At 39.6% G+C, this 14,173-nt stretch overlaps 1 protein-coding gene and 1 non-coding gene across 3 annotated transcripts in view; both read right to left on the minus strand.

The window, feature by feature from the left end:
- The window catches only part of REL (REL proto-oncogene, NF-kB subunit), a 48,756-nt gene that overhangs the window by 13,502 nt on the left and 21,081 nt on the right, over positions 1–14,173 (minus strand). The gene's annotated exons all lie outside the window — the stretch shown is intronic.
- LOC112132234 (U4 spliceosomal RNA) lies at positions 5,357–5,496 on the minus strand. The gene has a single exon (XR_002914029.1). It is a non-coding gene; the product is annotated as a U4 spliceosomal RNA (small nuclear RNA).

Here is a 14,173-nt window from a genome sequence, read left to right on the forward strand (position 1 = left end):
TCCCTGCCTATTATAGCCAATAACCTTGAATAGCATCCAAATCTGTATGAATAAAAATAGAACAGTATACAATCTCAAGAATGCCTTTTATCATTCTTATCAAGTAGTCACTATCTAACGGTATTTGATAAATTATAGCCATGTTCAGGAAGTAACTATCCCCTCACCTGGGATTTAAAGCAAAATCCCAAGTTGACATTAATAACAAATCAAAGTTTTACAAAATAGTTGCAGGTTTGTATACAACAAAGAATGGCATTTACCCATTCATTCAACAAATATGTATTTGGTCCAGTTGTTGTGTTAAGGACTCTGTAAATTATCTCCTAAATCTGTACAAGAATTACTTTCATCCCCATTTTACAAATGAGGAACTGAGTTTAATTCGTTTTTTTGACATGGGGGTCTCACCCTGTTGCCCAGGCTGGAGTGCAGTGATGCAATTTTGGCTCACCTCAACCTCCGCCTCCCAGACTCAAGTGATCTTCCCATCTCAGCCTCCTGAGTAGCTGGGACTACAGGCACATGCCACCACGCCCAGCTAATTTTTCTATTTTTTTTTGTAGAGATGGGGTTTCACTGTGTTGCCCAGGGTGGTCTCAAACTCCCAGGCTCAAGTGATGCACCCACCTTGGCCTCCCAAAGTGTTGGGATTATGGGCGTGAGCCACTAAGCCTGGCCTGGAACTGATTGTAAAGAGATGAATTACTTGACCAAAGTTTCACAATGACAGGGTGGAAATGTGAACTCAAGTCATTAAATTTAGAGCCTATGCTTTTAAAAATTGAAATCTATTAGAAAATTGTATATATGTTATACATAAAAATGACATACACAAGAATATCTACTAAGTGTGGATCATCATTTTAAGGATGAAATACCAAGAAACAAAAAAATGTTAAGATAGCTAGTTTCCGTAAGAAATTTTATGTGCAAACTTAAAAAATTTTTTAATTAAAAATTTTACAGTTCTATAAAACTAGAAAAGCTCATGACAGAATATAGTATAATAGTTTGTTAAATTAGTATTTGAACCAGAAATCCAGTTCCAAAAGAAAATATTGCGTTTTCAAATGCCATAAGCTATAGCAATAACAGTCATATTTTTAAAAAGCATGACATGCACATTATTTACATAACAATTTTACTTTGCAAAGTATTATATTTTGAAACACTAAATTTAGAAACATAGTTAAGCCCAAATTCCTTATTTTACAGGCAATAACTAATAAAAATGATAATGTATTTTGTACTGTTTTTATTTAATGACACTGACAGTCTACGTAACTATCACAACATTTATAAGTATCCCAGTATTAGCATTCTTATGCCTAATCTTTGAAACGTGCATAAAAACACATCTGTACTCTGTACAACTGAAAGGTCAAAATGTTATGATACCAACACTTGTGTTACAGCAGCATACTCTACTGGCACTATTGTGTAGGCAATATGAGAGCTACCTCTTCAAAATCCATTTTTACAGCATTATAAATGTAGCACTCAAGATATTAGTGTCTCTCAATGGCAAAGATGAGTAATCAATATGCAAAAAAGATAAATTTGTAGCTAGATGTTCCTGGTAAGTTTAAAAACAAACCTATGTGAACTCCGTGAATGGATAAACAAAGTGTGGTATAGTCCTACAATGGAATAAACTCAGCAATAAAAGAGAACAAACTGGCCAGGCGTGGTGGCTCACACCTGTAATCCCAGCACTTTGGGAGGCCGAGGTGGGTGGATCATGAGGTTGGGAGATCGAGACCATCCTGGCTAACACGGTGAAACCCCACCTCTACTAAAAATACAAAAAATTAGCCAGGCGTGGTGGCGGGCGCCTATAATCCCAGCTACTTGGGAGGCTGAGGCAGGAGAATGGTGAACCCGAGAGGCAGAGCTTGCAGTGAACCGAAATCATGCCACTGCACTCCAGCCTGGGCGACAGAGCAAGACTCCGTTTCAAAAAAAAAAAAAAGAACAAGCTATGGGTATACACTCCCAAATGAATGTATCTCAAAACCATGTTGAGCAAAAGAAACCAGATACAAAAGTATACTGTATGTTTCCATTTATATGCAGTTTTAGAAAAGATTAATCTCCAGTGACAGAAGGCAGATTAGTAATTGCCTGAGGCAGAGGCAGGGTAGGGAACTGAGGGGGAATGGGACCAGGGAAATTTTAGGGGATGATGGAAATGTTCCATAGCTTGATTGTGGTTATGTGGCAGGATATATTCGGGTAGATTTTATTGTATCTCAATAAAAGTTTATTTTAAATATTTTTAAATGGTACATAAAAGAAAAATATACAAACTGGTCAATAAGCCAAAGTTCAAAACATTTAGTCACATAATAGTTCTACTACAGGGAAGAAATTCTACTTACTTCTCAAAAACAATCACTGTTTATGAGATTTTGCTTTGAATCTTCTCAATGTGTGGAAATACAATTACTACTGCATCAGAATTACTTTCATCTCTGCACAACATGGTTAAAAACTACTGACAGGCAAGAATCATGACAGATACCCGTTTTTACCCAATGCAAGATTCAGTGTAAGGCTGAAACCCCAGCTCAAAGCTTCTTTTCTATAAAGCCTAACTTCATCCTCTGCAATGGAAGGAATATTTCTCCTGTCTAAATCAGTGCAAGACTTGACCTATACCTTTCTTATGCCCTTAAAAGTTTTAAAATCTTACATGATAATCATTTATGTATGCCTCTCCTATCCTATTAGACAAAGTTTCAAATGAAGTCAGAAGGGATGTCTGATGTATCTCCACTAGGCGTGGAACATAGTGATATTTATTATATATTTCCTCAATTAACATAAATGACTGAAAAATTACTTAAAGGCCTATTGAACAACCAAACATTTAGATACTTTTACAAGTTACTGAAGAAAGCATAAAGTAAACGTTAATAAAAAGAAGTTCTACTTTTGGTAATGGCAGATGATAATCTGTAAACTGGGACCAATTCAACCATGAGAATAAAATGGACAAAATATGAAACAAAATTTCTCTAATGACATTAGAGAGCTAACAAGGTCATGAAAAATCATGCAACCAAGATATGAGAGAAGAAAACCCACAGTTCAGAATGAGAGGCCACTTTTATCTGAATATAGCCTGACAATTTTCTAAGGGATGGTTAACAAGACTGAGATGAACTCTCAATAAACTATAGGGAAAAAATAAAGGAGTTGAGAGTTTGCCAAGGATGTGGGATCCGATAAATACCCAAGGCTTTGGGGGATCTGAGGTCTGGAAGAGCTATAACCTAGGAGTAAGGGTGAACCGGAAACATATCAGATTTCAGGGATGAAAGCCCAACTTCAAATAACCTAAATCATTCACTGATTTTAGGTGACCTGGGATTGCTAGTGTACCCGGCCACTAGCCAGAAGAAAATTTTCTGCAGGGAGATAATACTGTAGGCCTAAAATCTTTACATTTTTTCACAGAAAATGACTGGTATTTTATCTTAAATAACCAGACATATGAGGAGGCAAAATAAAATGATTTTTTTTTAAAAAAAAGAAAGCAAAAGGCAATAAAAACATACCACAAAGGATCCAAATAATGAAGTTTTCAGACATATAATTTAAAGTAACTATACTTAATATATTCAAGGAATTAAGATTGAGAGTTTACTGGAGAACTTGAAACTGAAAAAAAGGGATCAAATTCTAGAACTGAAAAATATAATAAATTGAAATTAAGAATATAATCAAATTTATCAAAAGTTTTATAGAAAACACTTTGTCTTGTCTTTTTATACCTCAAGGATTAAAATGCTTACCAACATAGTCTACCAAAAGTTTTTAAAGTGTTGATTCACTTTTAAAAAGCCTTTAATCCATCTTCAGCTGATATTTGTATATGATGTGAGGTAGGGAATCCAACTTAATTAAATAACTATTTTTTTTCAAGCTTCATTTCTCAAACATTTCCTCCTTTCCTCTTGATATGACATGCCACCTCTGTCATACACTAAAGTCACATATTTCCTTAGCTCTGTTTCTGGGCTCTCAATTCTTTTTTCTTTTTTCAATAATTATACATTTTTATTTTATCTTATAAAAATTGGGTGAATATGTAGATTTAAATTTACAAAAATGTGTATTGAATAGTTTTGTCTTTTATAGCTTAAAAGAAAGATTTTGGGCAAAAATGAAATCTCTCTTTTGGAAATGATTTATTTCTATTTTATAATACTTCTGAGCACTGTTGCAACTTCAGAAGATCTTTTATATTTTTAATTTCAAATCTGCTTATATACACAGTAAGTCTTCACTTAATATCTTTTAGGATGATGTCTATAGGTTCTTGGAAATTGCAACTTCAAGTGAAACAACACCATAATAAAACCAATTTTACCATAGGCTAATCAATATAAATAAGAGTTAAGCTTCTACGGCAGACTTTGGGTCACAAAAACATCACTAAATTTATAAGTAAAGACCAAAACGCTTGTAATATTAAATATTGAAATAAATCTGACCTATACATACATTTAAGAAAGATTAATAAAAACAAGTTAAGATAATGATTTACCCAATTATTCTAGTTCAGGGTCACAGGTGATTGGATCTCTTCGGGGCTCTCAATTCTACTCCAGTGAGTCAATCTGTCTATTCTTATCCCAATATGACACTGCCTTAATTAGTATTAATACTTCTGTCTGATGAGGTCAATTTCTCCTCATTGTTCTTTTTCTATGTTCTGTTCCTGTTTAGAATTATCACATTTAATATGGAGTTGCATTGAATCCATTTATCAATTGGGGGAAAATGACTTTTTTTTTTTTTTTTTGAGACAGTCTTGCTCTTTGCCCAGGCTGGAGTGCAGTGGCACGATCTCAGCTCACTGCAACCTCCACCTCCCGGGTTCAAGTGATTCTCCTGCCTCAGCCTCCCCAGTAGCTGGGACTACAGGCCCATGCCACCACACCCAGCTCATTTTATATTTTAAGTAGAAACGGGCTTTCATCATCTTGGCCAGGATGGTCTCAACCTCTTGACCTCGTGATCTGCCCGCCTCGGCCTCCCAAAGTGCTGGGATTACAGGTGTGAGCTACCATGCCCGGCCTGGGAAAATGACATTTTTACAATATTACTATTAGAGAACACGGAATACCTCTCCATTTATTTAAGTATTCTCTAAGATCGCATAATAAAATTTTATAATTTTCCCTAAAGAAATCTTATCATTTCTTTGTTTCTACATACTTCATATTTCCTGACAATATTTGTTTTAATGTTTTCTAGTTATTTGCTGCTGAGATATGGAAATATGACTTTTATATATTAATTTTACATCCACTAACCCTTTTAAACTTTGTTTTTTATTCAGTCTCCAAAAAGACTGTCAAAAATTGCCAATGCTGACTATACTGCAAGTCATGACAGCAGGATATTAGGAAAAAGTTTTCAATTAACAATAACCACTCCTGAGATAAACCTCACTTGGCTATACTGCCAATGCACAAAGCTCACTCTTTTAAATTTGAATAATCCATTTATATATCTTTTGGGTTATCACTATAATAATTTCAAATAATTATAGTTTTATTTCCTCATTTTTCAATCCTATGCCTCTACTTTTTGGGGGGTCTCACTGTACACTGGCTACAATGCTCACTGCTCTGGCTATGACCTTCACTACAATGTTGAATAGAAACGGTAAAAGTGTGCCTTGGTTTCTCATTCTTAACTTCAAAGCGAATGCTTCTGATATTTCTCTTGTTTAGGATAATGCTTGCTGTAGGCTTTTTAATAGATACATATCATTCTATAACACAAAATGCAGTGTTTTATTCTGTAATGTCAAAATTGATACTCAGTTTTGTTTTGTTTGAGACGGAGTCTCACTCTGTCACCCAGGTTAGAGTGCAGTGTTGTGATCTTGGCTCACTGCAGCCTCTGCCTCCAGGGTTCAAGAGATTCTCATGCCTCAGCCTCCCAAGTAGCTGGGATTACAGGCGTGCACCACCATGCCTGGCTAATTTTTGTATTTTTAATAGAGAGGGGGTTTCACCATGTTGGCCAGGGTGGTCTGGAACTCCTGACCTCAAGTGATCCGCCCACCTTGGGCCCTCATAGTGCTGGGATTACAGGTGTGAGAGGCCGTGCCTGGCCTGATACTCAGTTTTAACATTTGCAAAAACTAACAGAAGGAAGCATGAGACCAATCAAATTCTCTCAAATTCCTCTTAAACTAGTTTAAAATTTCACTTTGTAGTTAGTCAAAATATAAGGTAATAACTGTTCTCCTGTTCTCCTTCCTTTTTATGTTTTTTTTTTTTTTTTTTTTTGAGATGGAGTCTCACTCTGTCACCCAGGCTGGAGTGCAGTGATGTGAGCTTGGCTCACTGCAAGCTCCGCCTCCTGGGTTCACGCCATTCTCCTGCCTCAGCCTCCCCAGTAGCTGGGACTACAGGCGCCCGCTACCACGCCCGGCTAATTTTTTGTATTTTTAGTAGAGACGGAGTTTCAATCTGTTAGCCAGGAGGGTCTTGATCTCCTGACCTCATGATCCACGCACCTCAGCCTCCCAAAGTGCTGGGATTACAGGCGTGAGCCACCGTGCCCAGCCCCTTCCTTTTTATGTTAAATGTTTAATCTACCTTTAGAAACAAATATCACTCCTTTAACCCTAAAATCAGTAGGTATGTAATGAGAATTTCATTCTTCACCAAGAAGATATTATCATGCTATATTTCCTTCATAAGCAGGAATTAAATTTTTAAAATCAATTATGATGTCTACTAGCTCTGTAAGTGTAACATTTCTAAAATTGTAATACTGTCAAACACTACTGAATAAAAATAAATAACAAGGCAAAAATACACAGCATATGGAATAATAATTTTTTTTTTTTTTTGAGACGGAGTCTTGCTCTGTTGCCAGGCTGGAGTGCAGTGGAGCCATCTCAGCTGACTGCAACCTCCACCTCCTGGTTCAAATGATTCTCCTCCTGCCTCAGCCTCCCAAGTAGCTAGGACTACAGGTGCACGCCACCACGCCCAGCTAATTTTTGTATTTTTAGTAGGGATAGGGTTTCATTATGTTGGTCAGGATGGTCTGTATCTCTTGACCTCATGATCCGCCCATCTCGGCCTCCCAAAGTACTGGGATTACAGGCATGAGCCACTGCGCCCGGCCTGGAATAACAATTTTAAGAACTATGTCTCAGTCGGGCTTGGTGGCTCATGCCTGTAATCTCAGCACTTTTGGAAACCGAGGCAGGAGGATCACTTGAGCCCAGGAGTTCAAGACCAGTCTGGGCAACATACGGAGACCCTGTCTCTACAAATAATAGAAAAAAAAAATGAACTAAGTCTCACTTAAGGAAAAATATAAAATTTAGTTATAATTAATTTACATTTTTGTTACTTAAAAAGTATATAAAGTATCCCATATGTATAATAATAAAAGTTGACATTTAAGTGTTCATGTGCCAGGCAAACAGTAAAGGTGCTAGAAGTATGCTAGAAGTATATCATTAATTTACTCAACCTTTCAACATACTCATTGAGTATCTATGATGTGCTACCATAGTAAAGTGTTAGATACAAATATGAAAAGGCAATGCCTGACCTTAGTGAGATAAGTATCTGGATGAGAAAGATACATAAACTAAAATTATATAATACAACATGAAAAATGTTATAATGGAAGTATGCTCGAGGAATACTGAAAGCAAGAAAGTACACAAGTTCTGCCTAGGGTAATGAAAAAAAGGCTTCGAAAACTCTGACTGCAATAAAGAAAGGACAATGAAGTACATATGAGCCATTTTTTTCAAGCTTTAAGTTTTCAGTTGTAAGGAAAGGCTTTTTCTTGTATTAGACCAGACTTTAGAGATAATAATCTATGTTAGACTACTTGTCTTATTAAACTGTATTCCCTTTCAGACTACTAAGGAATGTAGTTTTCCCAACTCAACTGTATAGCAGCCTTTTACTTTCATAACAACTCAAGATTCTCTACATGGGAAAATAGTAAAATACCTAATAAAACTTAATGGCAAATTCTTTGTTGTCAAAATCAATTTTATTGCACAAAATTTAATATACAGTTTAGATATTCTACGGAGTTTAATTGCCGCATACTAGAAATCCTAATATTTCATTACCAAAATACATAACTAGAAAATGATATATAATTAAAATTTTTTTTCAGCTTTTGCAGTTAAGAGTCCTCTACAAAGTCTAACTGCCACTCTTGTTCTAGCTAAGTACACACTGTTAAAATCTGATATTGGAGTCCTTAATTAAATTCCTCACCCAATTTAGACTTTGGCATATATTAGACAATTTGAATAATCCTTTACTTGAAGCCTCAAATTTGACAGTATTAAACTGCTTTATGCCCCGTTTGCTAGAGACTGTTGCTTAGTTTTAAAGAACAAATGGCAAGAAAGATAAAGACTGGCCTTAAAACACACTAGTTGGGGAATCTATTGTGTGCAGGTAGGAAACTCAATAGCTCAAGGCACTTAGCTGAGAAGACAGAGATAACAGTAAAACAAATACATTGTTTAGGTGCCAAAGTGAAATGGAAACAAGATTCCATCACAGACCCTGTCCACAACGAGCATGAAATTAATATTTGAAGAAAATTCCTGAAGAATCAGATGATCTAACAGATAACACAAAACTTTCAATGATTAATTGCTGAGTATACCGTATAATTAGGAAGATGTTATCTCAGACTTAAGGGAACTGAGAAGGCTTTCAGGGCATCTCAGGTAAGGAAAACAACTGGTGATATTTTTGGTAGAAAAGTACAAATAAGGTGGGGCATGGTGGCTCAAGCCTGTAATCCCAGCACTTTGGGAGGCTGAGGTGGACGGAACATGAGGTCAGGAGACCGAGGCCATCCTGGCTAACACGGTGAAACCCTGTCTCTACTAAAAAATGCAAAAAAATTAGCTGGGCGTGGTGGCGGGCACCTGTAGTCCCAGCTACTCGGGAGGCTGAGGCAGGAGAATGGTGTGAACCTGGGAGACAGAGCTTGCAGTGAGCCGAGATCACGCCACTGCACTCCAGCCTGGGCGACAGAGCGAGACTCCGTAAAAAAAAAAAAAAAAAAAAAGTACAAATAAGACATGTTCATCCATTCATTCTTTCAACCGTTTTAGTTTGTTTGTTTGTTTTTTTGAGACGGGGTCTCACTGTCACCCAGGCTGAAGTTCAGCGGCACAATCTGGGCTCACTGCAACCCAGCCTGATGGACTCAAGTGATCCTCCCACCTCAGCCTCTGGAGCAGGCTGGGACTTGCAGCACGCACCCATGCCCAGCCAATTTTTTGTAGAGACGGGGTTTCAGCACATTGCCCAGGCTGTTCTCGAACTCGACTCAAGTGATCCACCCACCTTGGCCTCCCCAAGTGCTGGGATTACAGGCATGAGCCACCGTGCCTGGCCCTTTCAACACATTTTAATTAAGCTTCTTTCATGTGCCAGAGATACGTGGAAGACAGTCCTCATCCTCCAAAATTTCACGATTTAGTGAAGGAAAAACATGTAAACAAAGTTATAGCAAACCATAATAGAAATATGTACAGGTATTGGCCGGGTGCAGTGGCTCACGCCTGTAATCCCAGCACTCTGGGAGGCGGAGGTGGGCGGATCACCTGAGGTCAGGAGTTCAAGACCAGCCTGGCCATGGTGAAACCCCATCTCTACTAAAAATACAAAAAAAATTAGCCGGGCATGGTGGTGCATGCCTGTAGTCCCAGCTACTCAGGAGGCTGAGGCAGGAGAATCGCTTGAACCTGGGAGGCGACGGTTGCGGTGAGCCAAGATTGCACCATTGCACTCCAGCCTGGGCAACAAGAGCGAAACTCCGTCTCAGAAAAAAAAAAAAATATATATATATATATATATACACACACACACACACACACACACACACACACACACATATATATACACACCCACAAGTACTTTGGGAAAACAGAGAGAAGATCAGGGAAGGCTTTAAAGACGATGTGATCCTTAAACTTGGAGGATGAGTAAGAAAAATTCACCAGGCAGATCAGGGTATTTCATGCAAAGGAACTGCATGTATAAAAGCACAGAGGTAAGAAAGAACATGGCTCTTCTAACAGTGCAGATAGTTCAGAACGGCAAAAACAAGTAAGTGCATGTGTGCACTCAGTGGTAGAGGAAGGAGGGGGTAGGAAGCTGAGGTACAGAATGAAAGCCAGAATGGAAAGCAAGGCTTCCAGATTATGAAGGGCTTTAAAGGCCATACTTGAGAAGCTGAACTCAGCATGTAGATCAGATCAAAGTTTCTCAAAGTATACTCTGTGGATCACTTGCATCAGGATCATCTCAGATAGAGATTTTCAAATTGTAGCTTGGGAACCACTGATTGTAAAATTAATTTAGTGGGCTGGGTAAGCACTAACAACACAAGAGAGAAAGAAAAAGAAGGGAAAGGAAAGGTACAGAATAGAATAGAGTACACTGCATGTAGTAGGGTGATATGGTTTGGCTCTGTATCTCCACCCAAATCTCATCTTGAATTGTACTCCCATAATTCTCATGTGTTGTGGGAGGGACCCAGGGGGAGATAATTTGAATCATGGGGGTGGTTTCCCCCATACTGCTCTCGTGGTAGTGAATAAGTCTCACAAGATATGATGGTTTTATCAGGGGTTTCCGCTTTTGCATTTTCCTCATTTTCTCTTGCTGCCACCATCTAAGAAGCACCTTTCACCTCTGCCATGATTCTGAGGCCTCCCCAGCCATGTGGAATTGTAAGTCCAATTAAACTTCTTTTTCTTCCCAGTCTCAGGTGTGTCTTTATCAGCAGAGTAAAAATGGACTAATACATAGGGTATTGTTGTCCTAAGGGTGTGGTGTATGTAATATATTGAACGGAAAAACAAAATCTATTTCTTACCGTGGGTCACAGTCAAAGAGTTGAGAAATACTGATCTAGATGTTTGTTAAAATGCAGATTCCCAGCACACCTGTCTTTCAAGTCACCTGCTTGGCCCTCTTCCAAGTGTACTTTTCTTCCTTTCCTTCCTGCTCTAAAGCTTTTTAATAAACTTTCACTCCTGCTCTAAAACTTGTCTCGGTCTCTCCTTCTGTCTCCTGAGGAGGCAAGAATTGGGGCTGCTGCAAACCCGAACAGATAATTTGGCTGTTAACACACTTTGGTGCCATGTGACTTGGATAAGTTATTATTTTAAAAATATTTTTTAAAATGTAGATTCCCAGGACCCATACCAGCCCTATCAAATTAGTGGAAGTGTGGCCTGAAATCTACATTTTTAACAAGTACTAAGATATTCCTATGCACATTCAAATTGAGAACCACTGCTGAAGGGCTCGGGAAGGAATGAATGTTTAAAAAACAAGCAAACAGGCTGGGCGTGGTGGCTCACACCTGTAATCCCAGCACTTTGGGAGGCCGAGGCGGGTGGATCACAAGGTCAGGAGATTGAGACCATCCTGACTAACACGATGAAACCCCATCTCTACTAAAAATACAAAAAATTAGCTGGGTGCGGTGGCGGGCGCCTGTAGTCCCAGCTACTCGGGAGGCTGAGGCAGGAGAGTGGCGTGAACCCGGGAGGCGGAGCTTGCAGTGAGCCGAGATCATGCCACTGCACTCCAGCCTGGGCGACAGAGCGAGACTCTGTCTCAAAACAAACAAACAAAAAAAACCAAGTAAACAACAACAGGAAACATAAATAGTGGGAAGGATTAACTGGCAGGATTGTTCCTTCCCCAAATCAATATTCATCTAGGCAGCATGGTAGAGTTGTTAAAACCATAACCTTAGAGTCAGGGGCTCCCTATGTTCAAATCCTAGCTCTACCACTCATCAGCTACATAACCTTGAACAAATTACTTTCCTTTTCTTTTCTTAGAGACGGGGTCTCGTTCTGTCGCTCAGGCTGAAGTGCAATAGTGAGAACACCGTTCACTGCAGCCTTGACCTCCCAGGCTGAAGCAATTTTCCTACCTCGGCCTCCTGAGTAGCTAAGACCACAGTTGTGCGCCCCTGCATCTGGTTAATTAAACAAATTTTTTTGTAGAGATGGGGTTTTACCATGTTGCCCAGGCTGATCTCAAACTCCTGGGCTCAAGCAATCCTCTCCACCTTGGCCTCCCAAAGTGCTGGGATTACAGGTGTAAGCCACCGTGCCTGGCCTACTTGACTTTTTTTAAATAATTAATTTATTTTTTTTGAGATGTTGTTTCACTCTTGTTGCCCAGGTTGGAGTCCAATGGCGCGACCTCGGCTCACCACAACCTCCGCCTCCTGGGTTCAAGCGATTCTCCTGCCTTAACCTCCTGAGTAGCTGGGATCATAGGTGTGCGCCACCACGCCCGGCTAATTTTTTTTTTTTTAATCGAGACAGAGTCTCGTTCGTCGCCCAGGCTGGAGTGCAGTGGCGCAATCTCGGCTCACTGCAACCTCCACCTCCTGGGTTCAAGCGATTCTCCTGCTTCAGCCTCCCAAGTAGCTGGGACTACAGGCACGTGTCACCACGTCCGGCCAACTTTTTGTATTTTTAGTAGAGACAAGGTTTCACCATGTTGGTCAGGCTGGTCTTGAACTCCTGAGCTCGTGATCCCCCCACCTCAGCCTCCCAAAGTGCTGGGATTACAGGCCTGAGTTAACTTTTCTATGCTTCCATTTTCTTATTTTTAAAATTGAGTTATTAATAGTACCTATTTCGTAGGCTGTTATAAGGATTAAAAGAAATAAAATATATAAAGCACTTACTATCTACCAACAACTATTTTAAGTGCCATTATGAGAATTCACTATTAATATCATGCCTGAGTCTGGCCCAGTGGCTCACACCTGTAATCCCAGCACTCTGGGAGGCCAAGGCAGGTGGATCACTGGAGCCCAGGAGTTTGAAACCAGCCTGGGGAATATGGCAAAACCCATCTCTACAAAAAATACAAAAACTCTGGCCAGGCATGGTGGCTAACACCTGTAATCCCAACACTTTGGGAGGCCGAGGCAGGAGGATCACTTGAGGTTGGGAGTTCAAGACCAGGCTGGCTGACATGGTGAAACCCTGTGTCTACTGAAAATATAAAAATTAGCCAGGCATAGTATACGTCTATAATTCCAGCTACTCGAGAGGCTGAGGCACGAGAATCGCTTGAACCCAGGAGGTGGGGGTTGCAGCGAGCTGAGATTGTGACACTGCACTCCAGCCTGGGTGACAGAGTGAGACTCTGTCTCAAAAAAAAAAATTAGCTGGGCATGGTGATGCACACCTGTAATCCCAGCTACTTAGGAGGCTGAGATGGGAGAATCACCTGAGCCTGGGAGGTCAAGGCTGCAGTGAGCTGTGATCACTCCAGCCTGGGCATCTCAAAAAACATGCCTGATTCTGAGCTGCCAAAACTAAGAAAAAGAAATTCCACAGATAGCATCTTCCTTTTTAATGCCTTTACCACTGGAGTCAAGGAACCTGCATATGAATTCCAGGTCTGCCACTTATATTTGCAGCATGATTTGGGACAGTTAAATAACAAAAGCCTTGGTATTCTCTTCCATAAAGCAGAATTGTTCCAACGATTAAATAAAGTAGTGTGCATAAAGCACTAACGTTTACTCCCTGACATACAAGAAGTGCTTAATAAATGATAGCTATCACTTACAATTTCCTTGTTTTATATTGCATCTAGACTTACCTGCCTCTTTAAAAGTCTGGCCTATTAATTTGGCAATGAATCACAATTTTAAATGAGCATACTCTTGACCCAGAAATTTTCCACTTCCAAAAATTTATCCTAGGGAAATAATCACACAAGAGCTCAAAGTGTATATTCAGTAGAGCTTTTAAAACAAAATGAAAACAACATACATGTTCATTAATAGAAGACTAAATAGACTGGGTGCAGTGGCTCATGCCTGTAATCCCAGCACTTTAGAAGGTCGAGGCAAGTGGATTGCTGAGCTCAGGAGTTTTGAGACCAGCCTGGGCAACAATGGTGAGACCCTGTCTCCACAAAAAATACAAAAACTAGCTGGGCATGGGCATGGTGGTGCACCAACAACTTGGGAGGCTGAGGTGGGATGACCGCTTGAGCCCAGGATGTCAACGCTGCAGTGATCTGTGATCACATCACTGCACTCGATTCTGGGCGACAGAGCAAGAATACCTCAAAAAAAA

The sequence above is a fragment of the Pongo abelii genome, chromosome 12, assembly GCF_028885655.2.
Source record: "Pongo abelii isolate AG06213 chromosome 12, NHGRI_mPonAbe1-v2.0_pri, whole genome shotgun sequence".
Classification (NCBI taxonomy): Eukaryota; Metazoa; Chordata; class Mammalia; order Primates; family Hominidae; genus Pongo; species Pongo abelii.